The 7500-nt window shown below is 63.7% G+C and overlaps 1 non-coding gene across 1 annotated transcript; it reads right to left on the bottom strand.

The window, feature by feature from the left end:
* Nucleotides 1–3133: 3133 nt before the first annotated feature.
* LOC142006745 (5S ribosomal RNA) lies at nt 3134–3252 on the bottom strand. Its single transcript, XR_012643788.1, has one exon. It is a non-coding gene; the product is annotated as a 5S ribosomal RNA (ribosomal RNA).
* Between the last annotated feature and the right edge of the window lie 4248 nt (nt 3253–7500).

Here is a 7500-nt window from a genome sequence, read left to right as displayed (position 1 = left end):
GGGGGTTGACCTGGTGGCCGATTCCCTCCCCGGGCACCAGGTCAACCTCCGCTGCTTTCAGCGGGGGTTGACCTGGTGGCCGATTCGCTCCCCGGGCACCAGGTCAACCTCCGCTGCTTTCAGCGGGGGTTGACCTGGTGGCCGATTCCCTCCCCGGGCACCAGGTCAACCTCCGCTGCTTTCAGCGGGGGTTGACCTGGTGGCCGATTCCCTCCCCGGGCACCAGGTCAACCTCCGCTGCTTTCAGCGGGGGTTGACCTGGTGGCCGATTCGCTCCCCGGGCACCAGGTCAACCTCCGCTGCTTTCAGCGGGGGTTGACCTGGTGGCCGATTCCCTCCCCGGGCACCAGGTCAACCTCCGCTGCTTTCAGCGGGGGTTGACCTGGTGGCCGATTCCCTCCCCGGGCACCAGGTCAACCTCCGCTGCTTTCAGCGGGGGTTGACCTGGTGGCCGATTCGCTCCCCGGGCACCAGGTCAACCTCCGCTGCTTTCAGCGGGGGTTGACCTGGTGGCCCATTCGCTCCCCGGGCACCAGGTCAACCTCCGTTGCTTTCAGCGGGGGTTGACCTGGTGGCCGATTCGCTCCCCGGGCACCAGGTCAACCTCCGGTGCTTTCAGCGGGGGTTGACCTGGTGGCCGATTCCCTCCCCGGGCACCAGGTCAACCTCCGGTGCTTTCAGCGGGGGTTGACCTGGTGGCCGATTCCCTTCCCGGGCACCAGGTCAACCTCCGGTGCTTTCAGCGGGGGTTGACCTGGTGGCCGATTCCCTCCCCGGGCACCAGGTCAACCTCCGGTGCTTTCAGCGGGGGTTGACCTGGTGGCCGATTCGCTCCCCGGGCACCAGGTCAACCTCCGCTGCTTTCAGCGGGGGTTGACCTGGTGGCCCATTCGCTCCCCGGGCACCAGGTCAACCGCACCCTTTTTCGGCCGCCTTCGCCTCCAAATTTTTCCCCCCGTTTCCTTGCCCACTCCTCGGTCACTTCATACGCCCTCCCCCTTACATCCACCGTACGCAACACCTCCACCGGGCTTAATAGTCCACAACCGGGACCCAGGGCCTTCCCCGCTCTCAACAACCTCCACCCACGGTCCCCCTCCACCGGGCTTAATAGTCCACAACCGGGTCCCAGGGCCTTCCCCGCTCTCAACAACCTCCACCCACGGTCCCCCTCCACCGGGCTTAATAGTCCACAACCGAGACCCAGGGCCTTCCCCGCTCTCAACAACCTCCACCCACGGTCCCCCTCCACCGGGCTTAATAGTCCACAACCGGGTCCCAGGGCCTTCCCCGCTCTCAACAACCTCCACCCACGGTCCCCCTCCACCGGGCTTAATAGTCCACAACCGGGACCCAGGGCCTTCCCCGCTCTCAACAACCTCCACCCACGGTCCCCCTCCACCGGGCTTAATAGTCCACAACCGGGTCCCAGGGCCTTCCCCGCTCTCAACAACCTCCACCCACGGTCCCCCTCCACCGGGCTTAATAGTCCACAACCGAGACCCAGGGCCTTCCCCGCTCTCAACAACCTCCACCCACGGTCCCCCTCCACCGGGCTTAATAGTCCACAACCGGGTCCCAGGGCCTTCCCCGCTCTCAACAACCTCCACCCACGGTCCCCCTCCACCGGGCTTAATAGTCCACAACCGGGACCCAGGGCCTTCCCCGCTCTCAACAACCTCCACCCACGGTCCCCCTCCACCGGGCTTAATAGTCCACAACCGGGACCCAGGGCCTTCCCCGCTCTCAACAACCTCCACCCACGGTCCCCCTCCACCGGGCTTAATAGTCCACAACCGGGTCCCAGGGCCTTCCCCGCTCTCAACAACCTCCACCCACGGTCCCCCTCCACCGGGCTTAATAGTCCACAACCGGGACCCAGGGCCTTCCCCGCTCTCAACAACCTCCACCCACGGTCCCCCTCCACCGGGCTTAATAGTCCACAACCGGGTCCCAGGGCCTTCCCCGCTCTCAACAACCTCCACCCACGGTCCCCCTCCACCGGGCTTAATAGTCCACAACCGAGACCCAGGGCCTTCCCCGCTCTCAACAACCTCCACCCACGGTCCCCCTCCACCGGGCTTAATAGTCCACAACCGGGTCCCAGGGCCTTCCCCGCTCTCAACAACCTCCACCCACGGTCCCCCTCCACCGGGCTTAATAGTCCACAACCGGGACCCAGGGCCTTCCCCGCTCTCAACAACCTCCACCCACGGTCCCCCTCCACCGGGCTTAATAGTCCACAACCGAGACCCAGGGCCTTCCCCGCTCTCAACAACCTCCACCCACGGTCCCCCTCCACCGGGCTTAATAGTCCACAACCGGGACCCAGGGCCTTCCCCGCTCTCAACAACCTCCCCCCACGGTCCCCCTCCACCGGGCTTAATAGTCCACAACCGAGACCCAGGGCCTTCCCCGCTCTCAACAACCTCCACCCACGGTCCCCCTCCACCGGGCTTAATAGTCCACAACCGGGACCCAGGGCCTTCCCCGCTCTCAACAACCTCCACCCACGGTCCCCCTCCACCGGGCTTAATAGTCCACAACCGAGACCCAGGGCCTTCCCCGCTCTCAACAACCTCCACCCACGGTCCCCCTCCACCGGGCTTAATAGTCCACAACCGGGACCCAGGGCCTTCCCCGCTCTCAACAACCTCCCCCCACGGTCCCCCTCCACCGGGCTTAATAGTCCACAACCGAGACCCAGGGCCTTCCCCGCTCTCAACAACCTCCACCCACGGTCCCCCAAGACGCACGTTCCAAGCCTTAACCCTCAGACCATCCACCCCCCGGGCGGGACCCCACACCCACCTGACCCCAACTCACTCCCACCAAAAACACCACCACCGCCACCGCCTCAACGGCCTGCCCCACCCAGCACTCCCACACACACACCTGCCCCACCAACGCTCCACACACGCTTTCTTCCCTCTCCCCGACCCGACCCAAGCCATCGCACCGCACCGGGTGAGGGCCTAAGCTTCCTCGCCCGCCCCCCCGCCCCCGACACGCAGGCAGGCAGAGGGAAAGGCCTCAGCGCCCCCCAGGACCGTCGCGCCGCCTTGGCCTCACGGCTTCCCTGCTCCCGCACGGCAGACACACGCCCCGCTCTACCCCCGCTGGGGCCAAAAGCTGCCTACGGCACCTGGGATTCCCAGGCGGTCACCCATCCAGGTACTAGCCAGGCCCGGGACGGTTTACCTTCCGAGATCGGACGAGATCGGGGGCATTCGGTCCGGTATGGCCGTAGGCCCCCGCCTCCCCGGGCTTTAGCGTCAGCAGCCTGGCCTCAGTCAGCCGGGCCCAAACAATTAACCCGGAGGCCGGGCCGAGGGAAAACTTCCTCCGAGCCGGCCCAAGGGGAAGGGAGGACGAGGACGCCGGGCCCGGGAGGTGACAGGACGTGCACGTCAGACCCGGGAAGCTGTGCGCCCCGAGGTTAACCCCCGGGCCGGGGCGGGGAGAGAAAAATGTTCTAAGTCCGGTAGGGACAGCAGGTCAACCCCGGTCCGAGGCGGGGAGAGAAATTTTCCAAGTCCGGCAGGGACAGCAGGTCAACCCCGGCCGCCGTAGCAGAGGTTGACCTGGTGTCCGATTCGCTCCCCGGGCACCAGGTCAACCTCGGGCGCTTTAGCGGAGGTTGACCTGGTGTCCGATTCGCTCCCCGGGCACCAGGTCAACCTCGGGCGCCTTAGCAGAGGTTGACCTGGTGTCCGATTCGCTCCCCGGGCACCAGGTAAACCGTGGCCGCTTTCAGCGGAGGTTGACCTGGTGGCCGATCCCCTCCTCGGGCTCCAAGTCCGGCAGGGACAGCAGGTGAACCCCGGCCGCTTTAGCAGAGGTTGACCTGGTGTCCGATTCGCTCCCCGGGCACCAGGTAAACCGTGGCCGCTTTCAGCGGAGGTTGACCTGGTGGCCGATCCCCTCCTCGGGCTCCAAGTCCGGCAGGGACAGCAGGTCAACCCCGGCCGCTTTAGCAGAGGTTGACCTGGTGTCCGATTCGCTCCCCGGGCACCAGGTAAACCGTGGCCGCTTTCAGCGGAGGTTGACCTGGTGGCCGATCCCCTCCTCGGGCTCCAAGTCCGGCAGGGACAACAGGTCAACCCCGGTTCCGGGCGGGGAGAGAAAAATTTTCTAAGTCCGGCAGGGACAGCAGGTCAACCCCGGCCGCCGTAGCAGAGGTTGACCTGGTGTCCGATTCGCTCCCCGGGCACCAGGTCAACCTCGGGCGCCTTAGCAGAGGTTGACCTGGTGTCCGATTCGCTCCCCGGGCACCAGGTAAACCGTGGCCGCTTTCAGCGGAGGTTGACCTGGTGGCCGATCCCCTCCTCGGGCTCCAAGTCCGGCAGGGACAGCAGGTGAACCCCGGCCGCTTTAGCAGAGGTTGACCTGGTGTCCGATTCGCTCCCCGGGCACCAGGTAAACCGTGGCCGCTTTCAGCGGAGGTTGACCTGGTGGCCGATCCCCTCCTCGGGCTCCAAGTCCGGCACGGACAGCAGGTCAACCCCGGCCGCTTTAGCAGAGGTTGACCTGGTGTCCGATTCGCTCCCCGGGCACCAGGTAAACCGTGGCCGCTTTCAGCGGAGGTTGACCTGGTGGCCGATCCCCTCCTCGGGCTCCAAGTCCGGCAGGGACAGCAGGTCAACCCCGGCCGCTTTAGCAGAGGTTGACCTGGTGTCCGATTCGCTCCCCGGGCACCAGGTAAACCGTGGCCGCTTTCAGCGGAGGTTGACCTGGTGGCCGATCCCCTCCTCGGGCTCCAAGTCCGGCAGGGACAACAGGTCAACCCCGGTTCCGGGCGGGGAGAGAAAAATTTTCTAAGTCCGGCAGGGACAGCAGGTCAACCCCGGCCGCCGTAGCAGAGGTTGACCTGGTGTCCGATTCGCTCCCCGGGCACCAGGTCAACCTCGGGCGCCTTAGCAGAGGTTGACCTGGTGTCCGATTCGCTCCCCGGGCACCAGGTAAACCGTGGCCGCTTTCAGCGGAGGTTGACCTGGTGGCCGATCCCCTCCTCGGGCTCCAAGTCCGGCAGGGACAGCAGGTGAACCCCGGCCGCTTTAGCAGAGGTTGACCTGGTGTCCGATTCGCTCCCCGGGCACCAGGTAAACCGTGGCCGCTTTCAGCGGAGGTTGACCTGGTGGCCGATCCCCTCCTCGGGCTCCAAGTCCGGCACGGACAGCAGGTCAACCCCGGCCGCTTTAGCAGAGGTTGACCTGGTGTCCGATTCGCTCCCCGGGCACCAGGTAAACCGTGGCCGCTTTCAGCGGAGGTTGACCTGGTGGCCGATCCCCTCCTCGGGCTCCAAGTCCGGCAGGGACAGCAGGTCAACCCCGGCCGCTTCAGCTGAGGTTGACCTGGTGTCCGATTCGCTCCCCGGGCACCAGGTAAACCGTGGCCGCTTTCAGCGGAGGTTGACCTGGTGGCCGATCCCCTCCTGGGGCTCCAAGTCCGGCAGGGACAACAGGTCAACCCCGGTCCCAGGCGGGAGAGAAAAATTTTCTAAGTCCGGCAGGGACAACAGGTCAACCCCGGTTCCGAGCGGGAGAGAAAAATTTTCTAAGTCCGGCAGGGACAACAGGTCAACCCCGGTCCCAGGCGGCAGAGAAAAATTTTCTAAGTCCGGCAGGGACAACAGGTCAACCCCGGTCCCAGGCGGGAGAGAAAAAATTTCTAAGTCCGGCAGGGACAACAGGTCAACCCCGGTCCCAGGCTGGAGAGAAAAATTTTCTAAGTCCGGCAGGGACAGCAGGTCAACCCCGGCCGCTTTAGCAGAGGTTGACCTGGTGTCCGATTCGCTCCCCGGGCACCAGGTCAACCTCTGGCGCTTTAGCAGAGGTTGACCTGGTGTCAGATTCGCTCCCCGGGCACCAGGTCAACCTCGGTCGCTTTAGCAGAGGTTGACCTGGTGTCCGATTCGCTCCCCGGGCACCAGGTAAACCGTGGCCGCTTTCAGCGGAGGTTGACCTGGTGGCCGATCCCCTCCTGGGGCTCCAAGTCCGGCAGGGACAGCAGGTCAACCCCGGTCCCAGGCGGGGAGAGAAAAAATTTCTAAGTCCGGCAGGGACAACAGGTCAACCCCGGTCCCAGGCTGGAGAGAAAAATTTTCCAAGTCCGGCAGGGACAGCAGGTCAACCCCGGCCGCTTCAGCTGAGGTTGACCTGGTGTCCGATTCGCTCCCCGGGCACCAGGTAAACCGTGGCCGCTTTCAGCGGAGGTTTACCTGGTGGCCGATCCCCTCCTCGGGCTCCAAGTCCGGCAGGGACAACAGGTCAACCCCGGTCCCAGGCGGGAGAGAAAAATTTTCTAAGTCCGGCAGGGACAACAGGTCAACCCCGGTTCCGAGCGGGAGAGAAAAATTTTCTAAGTCCGGCAGGGACAACAGGTCAACCCCGGTCCCAGGCGGCAGAGAAAAAATTTCTAAGTCCGGCAGGGACAACAGGTCAACCCCGGTACCGGGCGGGAGAGAAAAAATTTCTAAGTCCGGCAGGGACAACAGGTCAACCCCGGTCCCAGGCGGCAGAGAAAAAATTTCTAAGTCCGGCAGGGACAACAGGTCAACCCCGGTCCCGGGCGGGAGAGAAAAATTTTCTAAGTCCGGCAGGGACAACAGGTCAACCCCGGTCCCAGGCGGCAGAGAAAAAATTTCTAAGTCCGGCAGGGACAACAGGTCAACCCCGGTCCCAGGCGGGAGAGAAAAATTTTCTAAGTCCGGCAGGGACAACAGGTCAACCCCGGTCCCAGGCGGCAGAGAAAAAATTTCTAAGTCCGGCAGGGACAACAGGTCAACCCCGGTACCGGGCGGGAGAGAAAAAATTTCTAAGTCCGGCAGGGACAACAGGTCAACCCCGGTCCCAGGCTGGAGAGAAAAAATTTCTAAGTCCGGCAGGGACAACAGGTCAACCCCGGTCCCAGGCGGCAGAGAAAAAATTTCTAAGTCCGGCAGGGACAACAGGTCAACCCCGGTCCCAGGCGGCAGAGAAAAAATTTCTAAGTCCGGCAGGGACAACAGGTCAACCCCGGTCCCAGGCGGCAGAGAAAAAATTTCTAAGTCCGGCAGGGACAACAGGTCAACCCCGGTCCCAGGCGGGAGAGAAAAATTTTCTAAGTCCGGCAGGGACAACAGGTCAACCCCGGTCCCAGGCGGCAGAGAAAAATTTTCTAAGTCCGGCAGGGACAACAGGTCAACCCCGGTCCCAGGCGGCAGAGAAAAAATTTCTAAGTCCGGCAGGGACAACAGGTCAACCCCGGTCCCAGGCTGGAGAGAAAAAATTTCTAAGTCCGGCAGGGACAACAGGTCAACCCCGGTCCCAGGCGGGAGAGAAAAAATTTCTAAGTCCGGCAGGGACAACAGGTCAACCCCGGTCCCGGGCTGGAGAGAAAAATTTTCTAAGTCCGGCAGGGACAACAGGTCAACCCCGGTCCCGGGCTGGAGAGAAAAAATTTCTAAGTCCGGCAGGGACAACAGGTCAACCCCGGTCCCAGGCGGGAGAGAAAAAATTT

The sequence above is a fragment of the Carettochelys insculpta genome, unplaced genomic scaffold (assembly GCF_033958435.1).
Source record: "Carettochelys insculpta isolate YL-2023 unplaced genomic scaffold, ASM3395843v1 scaffold_0122, whole genome shotgun sequence".
Classification (NCBI taxonomy): domain Eukaryota; kingdom Metazoa; phylum Chordata; order Testudines; family Carettochelyidae; genus Carettochelys; species Carettochelys insculpta.
Note: the sequence above shows the minus strand (reverse complement) of the source record. Positions and strands in the feature narration are given on the sequence as shown.